Source organism: Hemitrygon akajei, chromosome 14 (genome assembly GCF_048418815.1).
Source record: "Hemitrygon akajei chromosome 14, sHemAka1.3, whole genome shotgun sequence".
Lineage (NCBI taxonomy): Eukaryota > Metazoa > Chordata > Chondrichthyes > Myliobatiformes > Dasyatidae > Hemitrygon > Hemitrygon akajei.
Window position 1 is genome coordinate 60720149 of NC_133137.1, and position 13940 is coordinate 60734088.

The window sequence follows — 13940 nt, forward strand, 5'->3', positions numbered from 1 at the left end:
AGATTTTTGTGCTCTGATCTCAAGTGCTGTCTGGATTGGACCATCATGTTCACCATAGCTTATCTATCCCGTTAAAGGTTCCAATGTTTAAATGTGGCATGTTTTTAAGTAGCTTACTTAATTTGAAATAGTTCTCGAATCAACGTTTTCTGTTCCATTCAATAAAATGTTTTCTTTTATGTGAAGGAGGTGCTAATAGAGGGAGTACAGAGAAGAAACAAAAGCAATGCTGGATTGAGATTTAGAGGCACAACAATGGCTGGAAATCTGAAATAATTCTGGACGAGTCTTAAGGTCAGGCAGCTTCTGGGGATGGAGGAAAAACTAAGTTAATGTTAGAATTTGATGTTTTTGTATCAGCTCTGTTAAGAATTGAAATAAATGGGAAAGCACATTAATCAGAAATTGAATTATGTGTCGAGTCCTGAGGACTACCATGTGCACAGATGGAAGGTGAGATGCTGTCCTTTGAGCATGTGTGGGCTTTATTGGCACACTGTAAATGCAAAGACAAAAATTGGTATGGGATGGACAATTAAAGTGACCAAAAAATAGGATACGTTTGGTTAAATGGAGCAGTTTTGCAAGGTAATTCTTCAATTTTCAGAGCTTTTTTTTCCAGAATAGAGGAGACCACATCGTTGGCACCCAATACATACATTAAACTTTTTAAATCATTTGAAGTGCAAGGGAATCAAATGTTTCATCTAGAAAGAATGCTTTGCCTTGATAATGGGAAGGAAGGACGTAAAAGGAAGGAAGTGACTTATCTCCTGTGTTTGCATGTGAAGGTGTCATAAGAAGTTGTATGGAAGGGGAGTCAACATTGGTGAAGATGGAAGAGTGAACAGGGAGTTGTGAAAGAATGATCCCTTTGGAATATTCAAGGGGAAATTTGATCTGCAGGTGGTTATTAAAGAATATGACGTGTTCAATGTGGAAACTTATGGGGTAGCAAGTGATGACGAGAACCTGATTCTTGATCTTAGTGGGAGGAGTCTGGGTAAGGGCAGGTAGATGAAGCAAATCTGATTGAAAGTGCTGTTCAGTTAAGGAAGAAGACATCATAGATATTGTTTTAGGAATTGTTGTTATCATCATAATGCATGCAATCAGGTTGGAGAAACTGAGAAAATATAATGAAACCCTAAACAATAGTATTGTGGGAGGAGATGTAACTGAAATATCTGTGGGAATTGTTGAGAATGTAATGGCAATTGTTTGCCAAGTTAATCCCTTAATTGGAGATGGAGAAGTCCAGAATAATTACCTGTTTTCACTGTATGCCATTTGTGTGTCATTCAGCAAAACTATGTCAAGTATTTATGTAGTTCACAGGTTTCCCAGATCTCTTTTGCCCTTTTTCCTACAGCAAGTTGAATATTATTCACTTAGCATGGTTCTGTTATGTTCTTTAAATGTGAAAAGCATTAGCATGAATGCATAATCAATTTACTCAGCCATAGTTCCATCCCTGAGTTAACATTCCAGCTATTTTCTTAGCTCTTGCCCAGAGTTTAAAAGTGTATCATACCTTAATGAACAGAATGGGTTCCCAGGAATATCAGCTCCAACACAAATATTTTATGTAAAGCAATGCATTAATGAACAGGGCTACTGAGCTGGGAACCTTACGTGAGCTTCTGACCTAATTGTTCCCACTGCTGTGGTGGAGGAACCTGTCCTCTCCACTTTTAGGATGTTGTGGCAGAAACCTCTTGTCAATCTGTACCTTCTACAAGCACTTCTGCAATGAAGACTTGGTGTGAAGAGATGCCAATAAGGAACTATGCCTGGCAGACCAGACCAAGTGATGTCACTTAGCATTGCCACACGAGGCTCAAGGCTGCAGCCATTGAAAATTGCACCATTGAGATCTCTGGGTTAGGGAGCAAATCAAGAGACAGCAGTTTCTATCATATTTACAGTTTGATGGAAGTGATAGAGATTGTAATATCTGGGTGGTATGTCAAAACATGGAGCATGTGCTGCTAGTACTCATCTGTAGCCTACACTTAGCATGTTGATCATGGTAAGTCTCACATGGTGGATTGGATAGTGGACTACTTGACAGATAGACCTCAGTATGTGCGGTTGGGAGACTGTAGGTCTGACACGGTGGTCAGCAGCACAGGAGCGCCGCAGGGAACCGTACTCTCTCCGGTCCTGTTCACCCTGTACACATCAGACTTCCAATATAACTCGGAGTCCTGCCATGTGCAGAAGTTCGCTGATGACACGGCCATAGTGGGGTGTGTCAGGAATGGACAGGAGGAGGAGTATAGGAAACTGATACAGGACTTTGTGATATGGTGCAACTCAAACTACCTGCGTCTCAATATCACCAAGACCAAGGAGATGGTGGTGGACTTTAGGAGAGCTAGGCCTCATATGGAGCCAGTGATCATTAATGGAGAATGTGTGGAGCAGGTTAAGACCTACAAGTATCTGGGAGTACAGTTAGACGAGAAGCTAGACTGGACTGCCAACACAGATGCCTTGTGCAGGAAGGCACAGAGTCGACTGTACTTCCTTAGAAGGTTGGCGTCATTTAATGTCTGTAGTGAGATGCTGAAGATGTTCTATAGGTCAGTTGTGGAGAGCGCTCTCTTCTTTGTGGTGGCGTGTTGGGGAGGAAGCATTAAGAAGAGGGACGCCTCACGTCTTAATAAGCTGGTAAGGAAGGCGGGCTCTGTCATGGGCAAAGTACTGGAGAGTTTAACATCGGTAGCTGAGCGAAGGGCGCTGAGTAGGCTACGGTCAATTATGGATAACTCTGAACATCCTCTACATAGCACCATCCAGAGACAGAGAAGCAGTTTCAGCGACAGGTTACTATCGATGCAATGCTGCTCAGACAGGATGAAGAGGTCAATACTCCCCAATGCCATTAGGCTTTACAATTCTACCGCCAGGACTTAAGAACTTTTTAAAAGCTATTATTAATGCTTTTTGAGATAGTGATTTAGATGCATATCATATTTTTTTTACTGAGTTAAGTATTGTATGTAATTAGTTTTGCTACAACAAGTGTATGGGACATTGGAAAAAAGTTGAATTTCCCCATGGGGATGAATAAAGCTATCTATATCTATCTATCTATCTATCTATCTATCTATTTATCAATCAATCACACACAGCAGCCCTTTTGTTCATCCTGGCCTGCTGTTGTACTCCTTTGAAATGTGGGTGATTGATAGCTGTAGGTGTGCCAGTGAAGGGCATGGCTCTGTGTGCAACCAAAGTACAGATGTCTTTTTTTCCCCCAAATTTAGAAAAGAATATGTATGTGTAAGTTTTTAAACTGGAGTACCACGAGCTCTCTATCAGGGAATTGGTCCTCTGTGGGGTAGTGCTGAGGGGGATTCCAGTGAATTATCTAAGTAAGAAAAAGTCAAAGCTGCAACATCAATCATTAGAGCGTTTGCAAATATGAACTTGCAGTGGCTGAGATGGGAATGGGGGGAAATGGTCTGATGACAATTGGTAAATTTACCCTGCCATTTTAAAGGCGTAACTAAACAGCCTGCAAAATCAAGGTTTTCTTTTGTTGAATCAAATGCAAAGATCTGGGATTTCTAAGGGTGTTCTGTGTACACAGCCATATACTAGAGAAAGATCCCTGGCAATGTTGCTTTCTTTAACCAGTGAATTCCAAGCAATAGGTTTGTGCCCAACCACCTAGCTGCAGATCCTCTAAGCTCAGGGAAACAGCTGTGAAGGATCAAGAACAGCATGAATTTAGTAGAATAATTGGTTATTTTGAAATTGAGCACAGTAGTACATATACAGAAATCCAATGCCTTTAAGTGTTATCATTGGGATGATGGACCAGCTGCCCTGTCCCTATTTACTACTTCTGTCTATTTCTGTAAAAACAATTGTTATTGCAATTTACTTCAAACTATGGTAGCAAATAGAAGACAATTGGTAACATGCTAAACCTAAAGAAATGCAATACTCTGCATACTAAGATGGAACAAAGTTGTAAACGTTTTAAGTCATGTGCAATGTTAAGGTCCAAGTACTGTTACGGATTCAGGCAACAATAAATATATGAGTTAGGCAGGGGTTTTTATAACAAATAACATGTTTATTAAACACTGAAAACAAACCCCCCCAAAAACAAACAAAACACCAATGTAACCGGAAATCAGCTGCTGTGCGGCAGCTTAAACAGTTCTTAAAGCAATGAAGCTTAAACAGTTCTTAAAGCAATGTTGCAAAAGCAGTTCTTCAAAATAGTATTGCCTAAAGTTCAAAATGCTCACAGTCCATTTAAGGGAGAGACTTTTTAAGACGATTTAAATTCTCTTTCACGTCGTGTTGCTTTGGTTCCCAAATCAAACTTTTCCCACGAAGAATTTACGTAACAAAACAAAACGGCTTAAAGGCACTGACCTTTCCTTCAAAACACCATTCTCAATCCTTTCTGGTATTTCCCAGGGATTAACACGAGAACAGTCAACGAAATCCTTCCGAATGAGGATCAAACAAGGTCGAACCTGTTTCACCGTCGAAATCGATTCTCCTCGATCTTTAACTCCCGAACTCCGATCTTCACTCTCCACTGATTCTCAACTAGCAGTATTGTAGAGAAACTGCTGGCAATGACCTTTTAAACTTTAGGCATTAGATAAAACTTCATCTTTCAACTAAACTGCGTCATAACATTAAATCACGCAGCGGCATGAAGTCAACATGGCAAATCCAGCCACGAACTGCCCCTCCTCACAGGGAGGGGTCCTCCTTTTATACCCTGTAAAAAAAACCTGTCACATGACCTCTACTGGCGGGAAAATGACGTCACTCCACCATCACAAGACCATTACCTCAAGTCCAGTATAGCTTCAACCCCAATCACGGGACACGTGTCACAGGTACGTAACATCTCCCTCCAAAAAAACATTTTTGGTCTGACAAGAACAAAAATTTTAACAATTATTTACAAGAAAAACAAATGTATAAATTTTATAACATACACAATATACAATACCATCATATAACATCTTACAACTCACAATACAGTAGGAGTGTTACAATTGTAAAAAAACCACTCCATAAAAAAAATTACATTGTACATTCAACATCGAGATAAACAATCAGCAACCACATTATCTTTACCTTTAATATGAGTTATCACAATATTGTACTCTTGTAACAGCAAACTCCAATTTAATAACCTTCTGTTTTTGTTTTTCATCTTACTCAGAAAAACTAACGGATTGTGATCAGTGTAAACAATGTGGTTTTTGAGTTGTACCAACATATACCTCAAAATATTCTAAAGCTAAAACAAGAGATAACAATTCCTTCTCTATTGTCGAATTGTTTCTTTGATGCTTATTAAATTTCTTAGAAAAGTAAGCTACTGGATGATCAACCTCATCACCCTCATTCCTTTGCATTAATACTGCTTCTGCAGCCTCATCACTAGCATCTACAGCTAATGAAAAAGGTTTTTCAAAGTCAGGTGCCTTAAGCACAGGTTGTTGACATATCATTGTTTTCACTTTTTCAAATGTTTCTTGACAAGGCACTGTCCACACAAACTTCACATTCTTCTTCAAGAGGTTAGTTAATGGAAGGGCAACATTAGCAAAATTCTTACAAAATTTTCGATAATATCCTACCATTCCCAAGAATCTTCTGAGAGTTTTTTTCCCCGTTGGAGTGGGAATCTTTAAAATTGCCCGAACTTTTGCCTGAACAGAAGCTACCTTACCTTGACCCACAACATAACCAAGGTAAGTCACAGTGGCATGTCCAAATTCACTCTTAGCTAAATTAATAGTTAAGTTAGCCTTTGAAAGCCTTTCAAACAATTTCTCCACCGCAATAATGTGTGCTTCCCAAGTATCATTTCCTGTCACTAAATCATCAATATAAGCATCAGTATCTTTCAATCCCTGAATCACAGAGTTAATCATCCTCTGGAAAGTACCTGGGGCATTCTTCATCCCAAATGGAAGAACATTATATTCATATAACCCAGATGGAGTTACAAATGCAGAAATCTCTCTACCTCTGTCCGTTAATGGAACACACCAATACCCTTTCAATAAATCAATCTTTGTAAGGAACTCTGCTTTTCCAACTTTATCTACACAATCATCTACTCTAGGAATTGGATATGCATCTGATTTCGTTACAGCATTCACCTTCCTATAGTCCGTACAAAACCTAATACTACCATCTGGTTTTGGCACCATAACACATGGTGAACTTCAATTCGAGTTAGAATGTCTAATAATATCATTCTCTAACATATATTTAATTTCTTTCTCAGCAAGTTCACATTTTTCTATGTTCATCCTTATATGGGTGTTGTTTAATAGGTTTGGCATCTCCAACATCTACATCATGTGAAGCTATAGTAGTCCTTCTCGGAACATCTGGAAACAAATACTTATATTTAAAGATGAATTCCTTCATCTGTTGTTTCTGCTCTAGCTGTAAATGTGCTAATTTCTCATCAATATTTTCCAGAATGGTTGAATTTGGCAACCTAACAGAAACAATGTTGGATTTAGAATGAAATTCAGATGAATCATCTATCATATTCCTAGCTACATCAAACTCATTCTCACTAACCACAACAGTCACAGTATCAGATTGTTTCCCAAAATATGGTTTAATCATATTTATATGGCAAAGTTGTGTTGACCTTCTACGATCTGGAGTTTTTATTACGTAATCCACATCATTGATTTTAGACACAATTTCATAAGGACCATGAAATCTAGCTTGTAAAGGATTTGTCTGCACTAGGAAAAGAACCAACATCTTATCTCCAGGCTTAAACATCCTCATCCTAGCTTCTTTATCATACCAAGTTTTCATTTTCTCCTGAGCCAATTTTAAATTTTCCTTGGCTAAGCTACAAGCATATTATGTAACCTGTCCTTAAATTTCAAAACATAGTCCAACAAATTAGTGTGTATTTCCTTACTAATCCACTGTTCTTTTAATAAAGCTAAAGGTCCTCTAACTCTATGCCCAAACACAAGTTCAAATGGACTGAAACCTAAAGAATCCTGTACCGATTCCCTTACTGCAAATAAAAGTAAGTTTATACCCTCATCCCAGTCACTCTCATTTTTCACACAATATGTCCTAATCATATTCTTGAGGGTAGAATGAAACCTCTCCAAGGCACCTTGCGATTCTGGATGGTATGCAGACGAAGTGATTTGCTTAGCTCCCAATTTATAAACTACCTGTTGAAACAATCCAGATACAAAATTACTGCCTTGATCAGTTTGTATTTTCTTAGGTAATCCAAAATAAGTAAAGAATTTTATAAGGGCCTTTGTCACAGTTTTAGCTTTTATATTCCTAAGTGGTACTGCCTCTGGAAACCTAGACGAAGTACACATGATAGTCAACAAATACTGATAACCAGTTTTTGTCTTTGGTAATGGACCAACACAATCTACAATAACTTTAGAAAACGGTTCACCAAATGCTGGAATAGGTTGTAATGGAGCTACTGGTGTAACTTGATTTGGTTTACCCACAATTTGACAAGTATGGCACGTTTTACAAAACATCGCCACATCTTTTCTTAGACCAGGCCAGTAAAAATGTTTTAAAATCTTGTCCACAGTTTTCCTTACCCCTTGATGTCCACCTAAAGGCACACTATGAGCTAAAGTCAAAATCTCATTTCGATAAACTTTAGGGACAACTACCTGGTAAACAACATTCCATTCCTCACTTGCAGGAATTGTAGGCGATCTCCACTTCCTCATGAACACTCATTTTTCCAAGTAATATCCTACTGGCACCTTCTCAATTTCACTATCTAGTAAAGCTTGTTCCCTTAATTTTATAATCTCAGGGTCTCTATTCTGCTCTGCTATCATCTCCTTCCGAGACAGAGATAAATCTTCATAGTCAGACTTACTCCAAGAATCTTGTTCAAACAACAAAGGTAAGAAAGTCTCTGACACATTCTCAAAACTCGAATCCTGAGTTGAACAGTCATGAGTAACAACCTCATTCTGCGCATCAATCTTTTTAGCCATAGCTCTAGTCACAACACAGGAAGAATCTGTATTAGAATTCATCTCTGGTTCCTCTGACTCCATTGTCAAATGCACTTCAGGAAAAACTTGTCCACCTGCCAAGTCATTACCTAACAATAAAGAAATACCCTTCACAGGTAAGCTATGCTGTAATCCTACTTTAACAAATCCTGTAACTAACCCTGATTTTAAATTTACTTTATGTAAATGTACAGGCATAAAATCACTCCCAACACCTCTTATATAATTTACCTCACCAGAATCAGACTCTTCATTAAACTTCAATACACTGTCTAACATCAGTGATTGAGAAGCTCCAGTATCCCTAAGGATTTTTATTGGTACCAGAGTAGATCCTTCTTTCAAGGATACAAACCCTTCAGTTATAAAATGATCATATCCCTTTTTAACTTGGTCAAACTCTAACAAAACCTCATTTGTGTTTACCAAACCCTGTAATTTTACAGGTGCTTCCGTATGTTGCACACAAGCATCTGGAACTGCTTCCTTCTCTTTCTTTTTCAATCTGAAACAGTTAGCTATTACATGGCCAGGTTTCCTACAATAGTTACAAATAAGACCAAACTGTCCTTCCTTCACAGGTTTTCCTTCCTCCTTACCTTTCTCATTAACTTCTGATTTAATTTCTGATTTACCTTGAGTCTCCGTGTTATTTTTCCTCTTAAAAATTCTGCCCTGAGGAAATTTATTCTTATGGATTAAAACATACTCATCAGCTAATCTAGCACAGTCCTGCAATTTATCAGTATCCCTCTCATTTAAGTAAGTCCTTACTTCACCAGGAATGCTTCTTTTAAATTCCTCCATTAAAATCAGCTCTTTCAATGTACCATAGTCCTTATTTACATTTTTAGAAGAAACCCATCTCTCAAAACACACAGCTTTATCATAGGCAAATTCCACATAAGGTTTTTCCACAGACTTCTTCAAACTTCTGAATCTTTCTCTATACGCTTCTGGGACTAATTTGTATGCTTTTAGAATATGCATTTTCACAATATCATAATCAAGTGCTTGCGCAGCAGTTAAAGCTGTATAAACTTGTTGTGCTTTGTCTTTAATTACACTCTGTAACAACACTGACCATTTATCTTTCGGCCACTCTGACATCCGAGCAATAGTTTCAAAATGTTGGAAATATCTTTCCACTTCTGTTTCACTAAATGGAGGGACCAATTTAATTTCTTGACTAGCAACAAACGGCTTTTTAGAACCAGAAGACTGATTCCCAGACCTTAATTCCGCCATTGCATAATCAAATTCCCTCTTTTTCTGATCAGCTTCTAACTTACAACGCTCCAACTTCATCTGTTCGATTTGCAACTGCATCTCCAGATTACTTATTGGAAACGACTCTAAAATCGATTCATCAAAAACACCCGAATCCACATAGTGTGATGCGATTTTTCGCTGTATTACAGCCTTTCAAGTAGTCTGCAAAATACCTTTAAGTCGCAATTTACTAACTATCTCAGACACCTCAGTTTTTTTAGCCTTCGCTAACAACTCCGCGCCAGGCGAAGCCAGAAACTCATCAATATTCATTGTTGCCGAATACCACTCACAAGCCAATCAAACAAAAGAATCGAGTATTCCCCGTTTCCAAAACACCGACTCAAAATTTAACAAGCATTTAAACTCAAATGATCCAATCCGGATGCAGCCCCCATATTTATGTTACGGATTCAGGCAACAATAAATATATGAGTTAGGCAGGGGTTTTTATAACAAATAACATGCTTATTAAACACTGAAAACAAACCCCCCAAAAGCAAACAAAACACCAACGTAACCGGAAATCAGCTGCTGTGCGGCAGCTTAAACAGTTCTTAAAGCAATGCAGCTTAAACAGTTCTTAAAGCAGTTCTTCAAAGTAGTATTGCCAAAAGTTCAAAATGCTCACAGTCCAATTAAGGGAGAGACTTTTTAAGACGATTTAAATTCTCTTTCACGTCGTGTTGCTTTGGTTCCCAAATCGAACTTTTCCCACGAAGAATTTACGTAACAAAACAAAACGGCTTAAAGGCACTGACCTTTCCTTCAAAACACCATTCTCAATCCTTTCTGGTATTTCCCAGGGATTAACACGAGAACAGTCAACGAAATCCTTCCGAATGAAGATCAAACAAGGTCGAACCTGTTTCACCGTCGAAATCGATTCTCCTCGATCTTTAACTCCCGAACTCCGATCTTCACTCTCCACTGATTCTCAACTAGCAGTATTGTAGAGAAACTGCTGGCAATGACCTTTTAAACTTTAGGCATTAGATAAAACTTCATCTTTCAACTAAACTGCGTCATAACATTAAATCACGCAGCGGCATGAAGTCAACATGGCAAATCCAGCCACGAACTGCCCCTCCTCACAGGGAGGGGTCCTCCTTTTATACCCTGTAAAAAAAACCTGTCACATGACCTCTACTGGCGGGAAAATGACGTCACTCCACCATCACAAGACCATTACCTCAAGTCCAGTATAGCTTCAACCCCAATCACGGGACACGTGTCACGGGTATGTAACAGTACCAAAATTGTACTTCTAAATGATGCCATTAATACCAATTTGAGGAAAATCTTGTATAACTGTTAAATGATCCTTATAGAGCCATTCATTCAACCTCCTCAAAAATGGATGAAATCCTTGAGTCAAGCTGTGGCCAGAACTTAATAAGCAAGGATTACAGTGTGCCCTTCTTATCTGCGGGTTCCGCATGCGCGGATTCAACCAACCGCAGATCGGGAAAACCCGGAAGTTCTCTCTCCAGCACTTGTTGTTTGAGCATGTACAGACTTTTTTCTTGTCATTATTCCCTAAACAATACAGTATAACTAATTACATAGCATTTACATTGTATTAGGTATTATAAGTAATCTAGAGATGATTTAAAGTATACGGGAGGATGTGCATAGGTTACCGCGGATTGAGAATCCAAAAAAAACCGGAAGTTCTCTAAGTCAGAACAGGTACATCCGGTATTATTTAGCGTCAGTTGGTCAAATGTTTGTCTTAGTATATAGTATATATTTTACCTTTCTATGCATATAAAACACTTAAGAAACACATGTATTTCAATAATTAAACCACTGCGATGCTTAGTAGTAATTGTAGCTTTCATTGGGGCAGGGCCTTCACGTGCTCCTTTATTCTCACTTTATCCTTTAAAATTGTTCCGATCATTGACTGACTGTAACCTAATGCTTTTCCATTGACCAATGGCGTTTCACCTCTTTCCGATCGCTTTATTATTTCCGCTTTATTTTCAATCGTGATCATTTTCTGACAACGGAACAGAAACACTGCGGGTGGTGGGTCCTGATCTCTGCCGGGTCCTAAAGTCCACCGCAATGAGACAGGTTAAATCAGGGACTTGAGCATCCGCGTTGTTTGGTATCCACAGGGGGTCCCAGACCCAATCTCCCGCGGTTAAGGAGGGCCGACTGTACATTATAAATGAGCAGAATTTATCAAAACTGAACTTGTGCTTTAAAAATGTGGCGTATAACTTTCCTGGTTACATAAATAATCAGAAGAAGTTGGCACCATTACATTAGGACTTACGAATATGATGGATTTTATTTGGTGCAAGGAAAAAAGCTTTTATTATCACAAAATGTATCTGTTGAAACATTTGAGAGAAATTACAGAGTAGAAAATGATGTATTGCATAGTCTTTACTGACAAATGTTTTGAAAGACCAATTTTGGGATATGGAAGCTGCTATCCAAACTTTTAGTTGATACATCTACTGCATGATAGATTGCTTGATGGGATTTGCATGGACGGTTAATTTTCTCTCCTAATGATCATCAGCAATAAATTCATTCAAGGCAATATTGTTTTGACCAAGCATTCTTGAATTTTACAAGACAATGTTTGATTATTTCGTTAGAGATCAAGCTATTTAGTTGTTGCTAAACCCAGCTGGTCCAAGCTTTGAGGAAGATCATAAGCTACATTTGGAAATGAATTTAATTTTTATTTTTGGATTGTGCATCAGTAGTGCATATTTATCATGGTCTGCAGTGAACTAGATTGCAAAATGATTCACTTAGTCTTTGTATATTTTTAAAAGACTACTTAATGATACAAATAAGAAACAAGACTCAAAAGACCGGCTCTCCCGTCCATTCTGTTCTCCAATGTCCGCTCCCTGGACAATAAATTGGACTACATCCGACTCCAACAAAATACTCGGCGGGAGTACAGTCTGCTGTGCATATGTTTTTACAGAGTCGTGGCTCACTGATGGAGTCCGCAACGCTGCCATTCAGCTGGACGGTCTCGCCTTGTTTCGAGCGGACAGGGATGCAGCTCTTTCTGGTAAGACTTGTGGTGGTGGCTTGTGTGCTTACATCAATACGGAATGGTGCAAGTGTGCTGGTTTCCAGACACTGCTTATCGCTACTGGAGTTTGTGACTGTTCGATGCAGACCATTTTATTTAGCACGGGAATTCAGCACTGTCCTCATAGTCGGTGTGTACATTCCCCCCCAGCGCTAATGCTAAGGAGGTGATCTGTGAACTGTACGGGGCTATTAGCGAACTGCAGAACGCACACCCTGATGGACTGTTTATTGTCGCCAGAGATTTTAACCACGGGAACCTTAAGTCAGTGCTCCCCAAAATCCATCAGTATGTGGACTTTGCAACAAGGGTGGAGAACGCGTTGGACCCTGTTTACACAAACATGCCCGACATGTACAGGGCTGAGCCCCACCCCAACCTCGGTTACTCAGACAATATCTCTGTTATGCTAATCTCAGCATACAGACCGCTTGTCAGGCGCTCCAGACCAGTTCAGAAGCAGGTGAAAACCTGGCCAGCAGGAGCCATCTCTGCTCTTCAAGACTGCTCTGAGCACACTGACTGGCACATGTTCAGGGAGGTGGCAACTGATGGCGACTCTACCAACTTAAAGGAGTACATGGCACTCCTGATGAAGGGTTTCGGCCCGAAACGTCGTCACTACCTCCTCCCATAGATGCTGTCTGGCCTGCTGAGTTCTGCCAGCATTTTGTGTTTTTATTGTTTTTACATGGCATCAGTGATTAGTTACATCAACAAGTGCATCGACAATGTCACTGTGTCCAAGACCATTACTACACGCGCTAACTAGAAGCCTTGGATGACCGTGAAGGTGCGTGTGCTGCTGAGGACCCATGACTCCGCCTTCAGAGCAGGCGACAAGGCAGCCCTAACAACAGCAAGGGCCAAACTGTCTCGGCCATCAGAGAGGCAAAGCGTGCACATGCCCAGCAAATCCACAGCCACTTCCAGGACAGCGACGACACGCGGCGCATGTGGAAGGGCATTCGGGACATCACCAACTACAAGACATCACCTGACTGTGCGGGTGATGCCTCTCTCCCAGATGCGCTAAACAACTTCTACGCTCGTTTTGAGACAGAAAATGATGTGTCGGCGAGGAAGTCCACCCCTCTTCCAAATGACCAGGTGCTGTGTCTCACCGTGGCCGATGTGAGAAGAACCCTGTGCAGGGTCAACCGACGGAAGGCTGCTGGACCAGACAATATTCCTGGGTGAGTGCTTAGAGGATGTGCAGATGTTCTCACTGACATCCTCAACATCTCCCTGAGCAGCGCCATCATTCCAATGTGCTTCAAGGCCGCCACCATCGTCCTCATGCCGAAGAAGTCTTCAGTGTCCTGCCTCAATGACTACCGTCCCATTGCACTTACATCCATAATCGTGAAGTGTTTTGAGAGGCTCATTGTGAGGCACATCAAGACCCTGCTGTCTTCCTCACTGGACCGCCTGAAGTTTGTGTAATGTCCCAACTGTTCAACAGATGATGCCAATGCCATCACCCTCCCCCTGGCCCTAACCCACCTGGACAAAAAAGACACGTACGTTCAAATGCTGTTCAT

General features: G+C 40.0%; 1 protein-coding gene across 6 annotated transcripts in view; it reads left to right on the forward strand.

The window, feature by feature from the left end:
* eps8a (EGFR pathway substrate 8a, signaling adaptor) overlaps nt 1-13940 on the forward strand; it is a 216787-nt gene that overhangs the window by 84744 nt on the left and 118103 nt on the right. Inside the window, exon 2 of one of the 6 annotated variants that reach the window (XM_073066194.1) lies at nt 187-294. The exons of the other annotated variants lie outside the window; for them this stretch is intronic. The gene's annotated coding sequence lies outside the window, so the exon portion shown is untranslated. The remainder of the gene's footprint in view (nt 1-186; nt 295-13940) is intronic. 6 annotated transcript variants of the gene reach the window in all.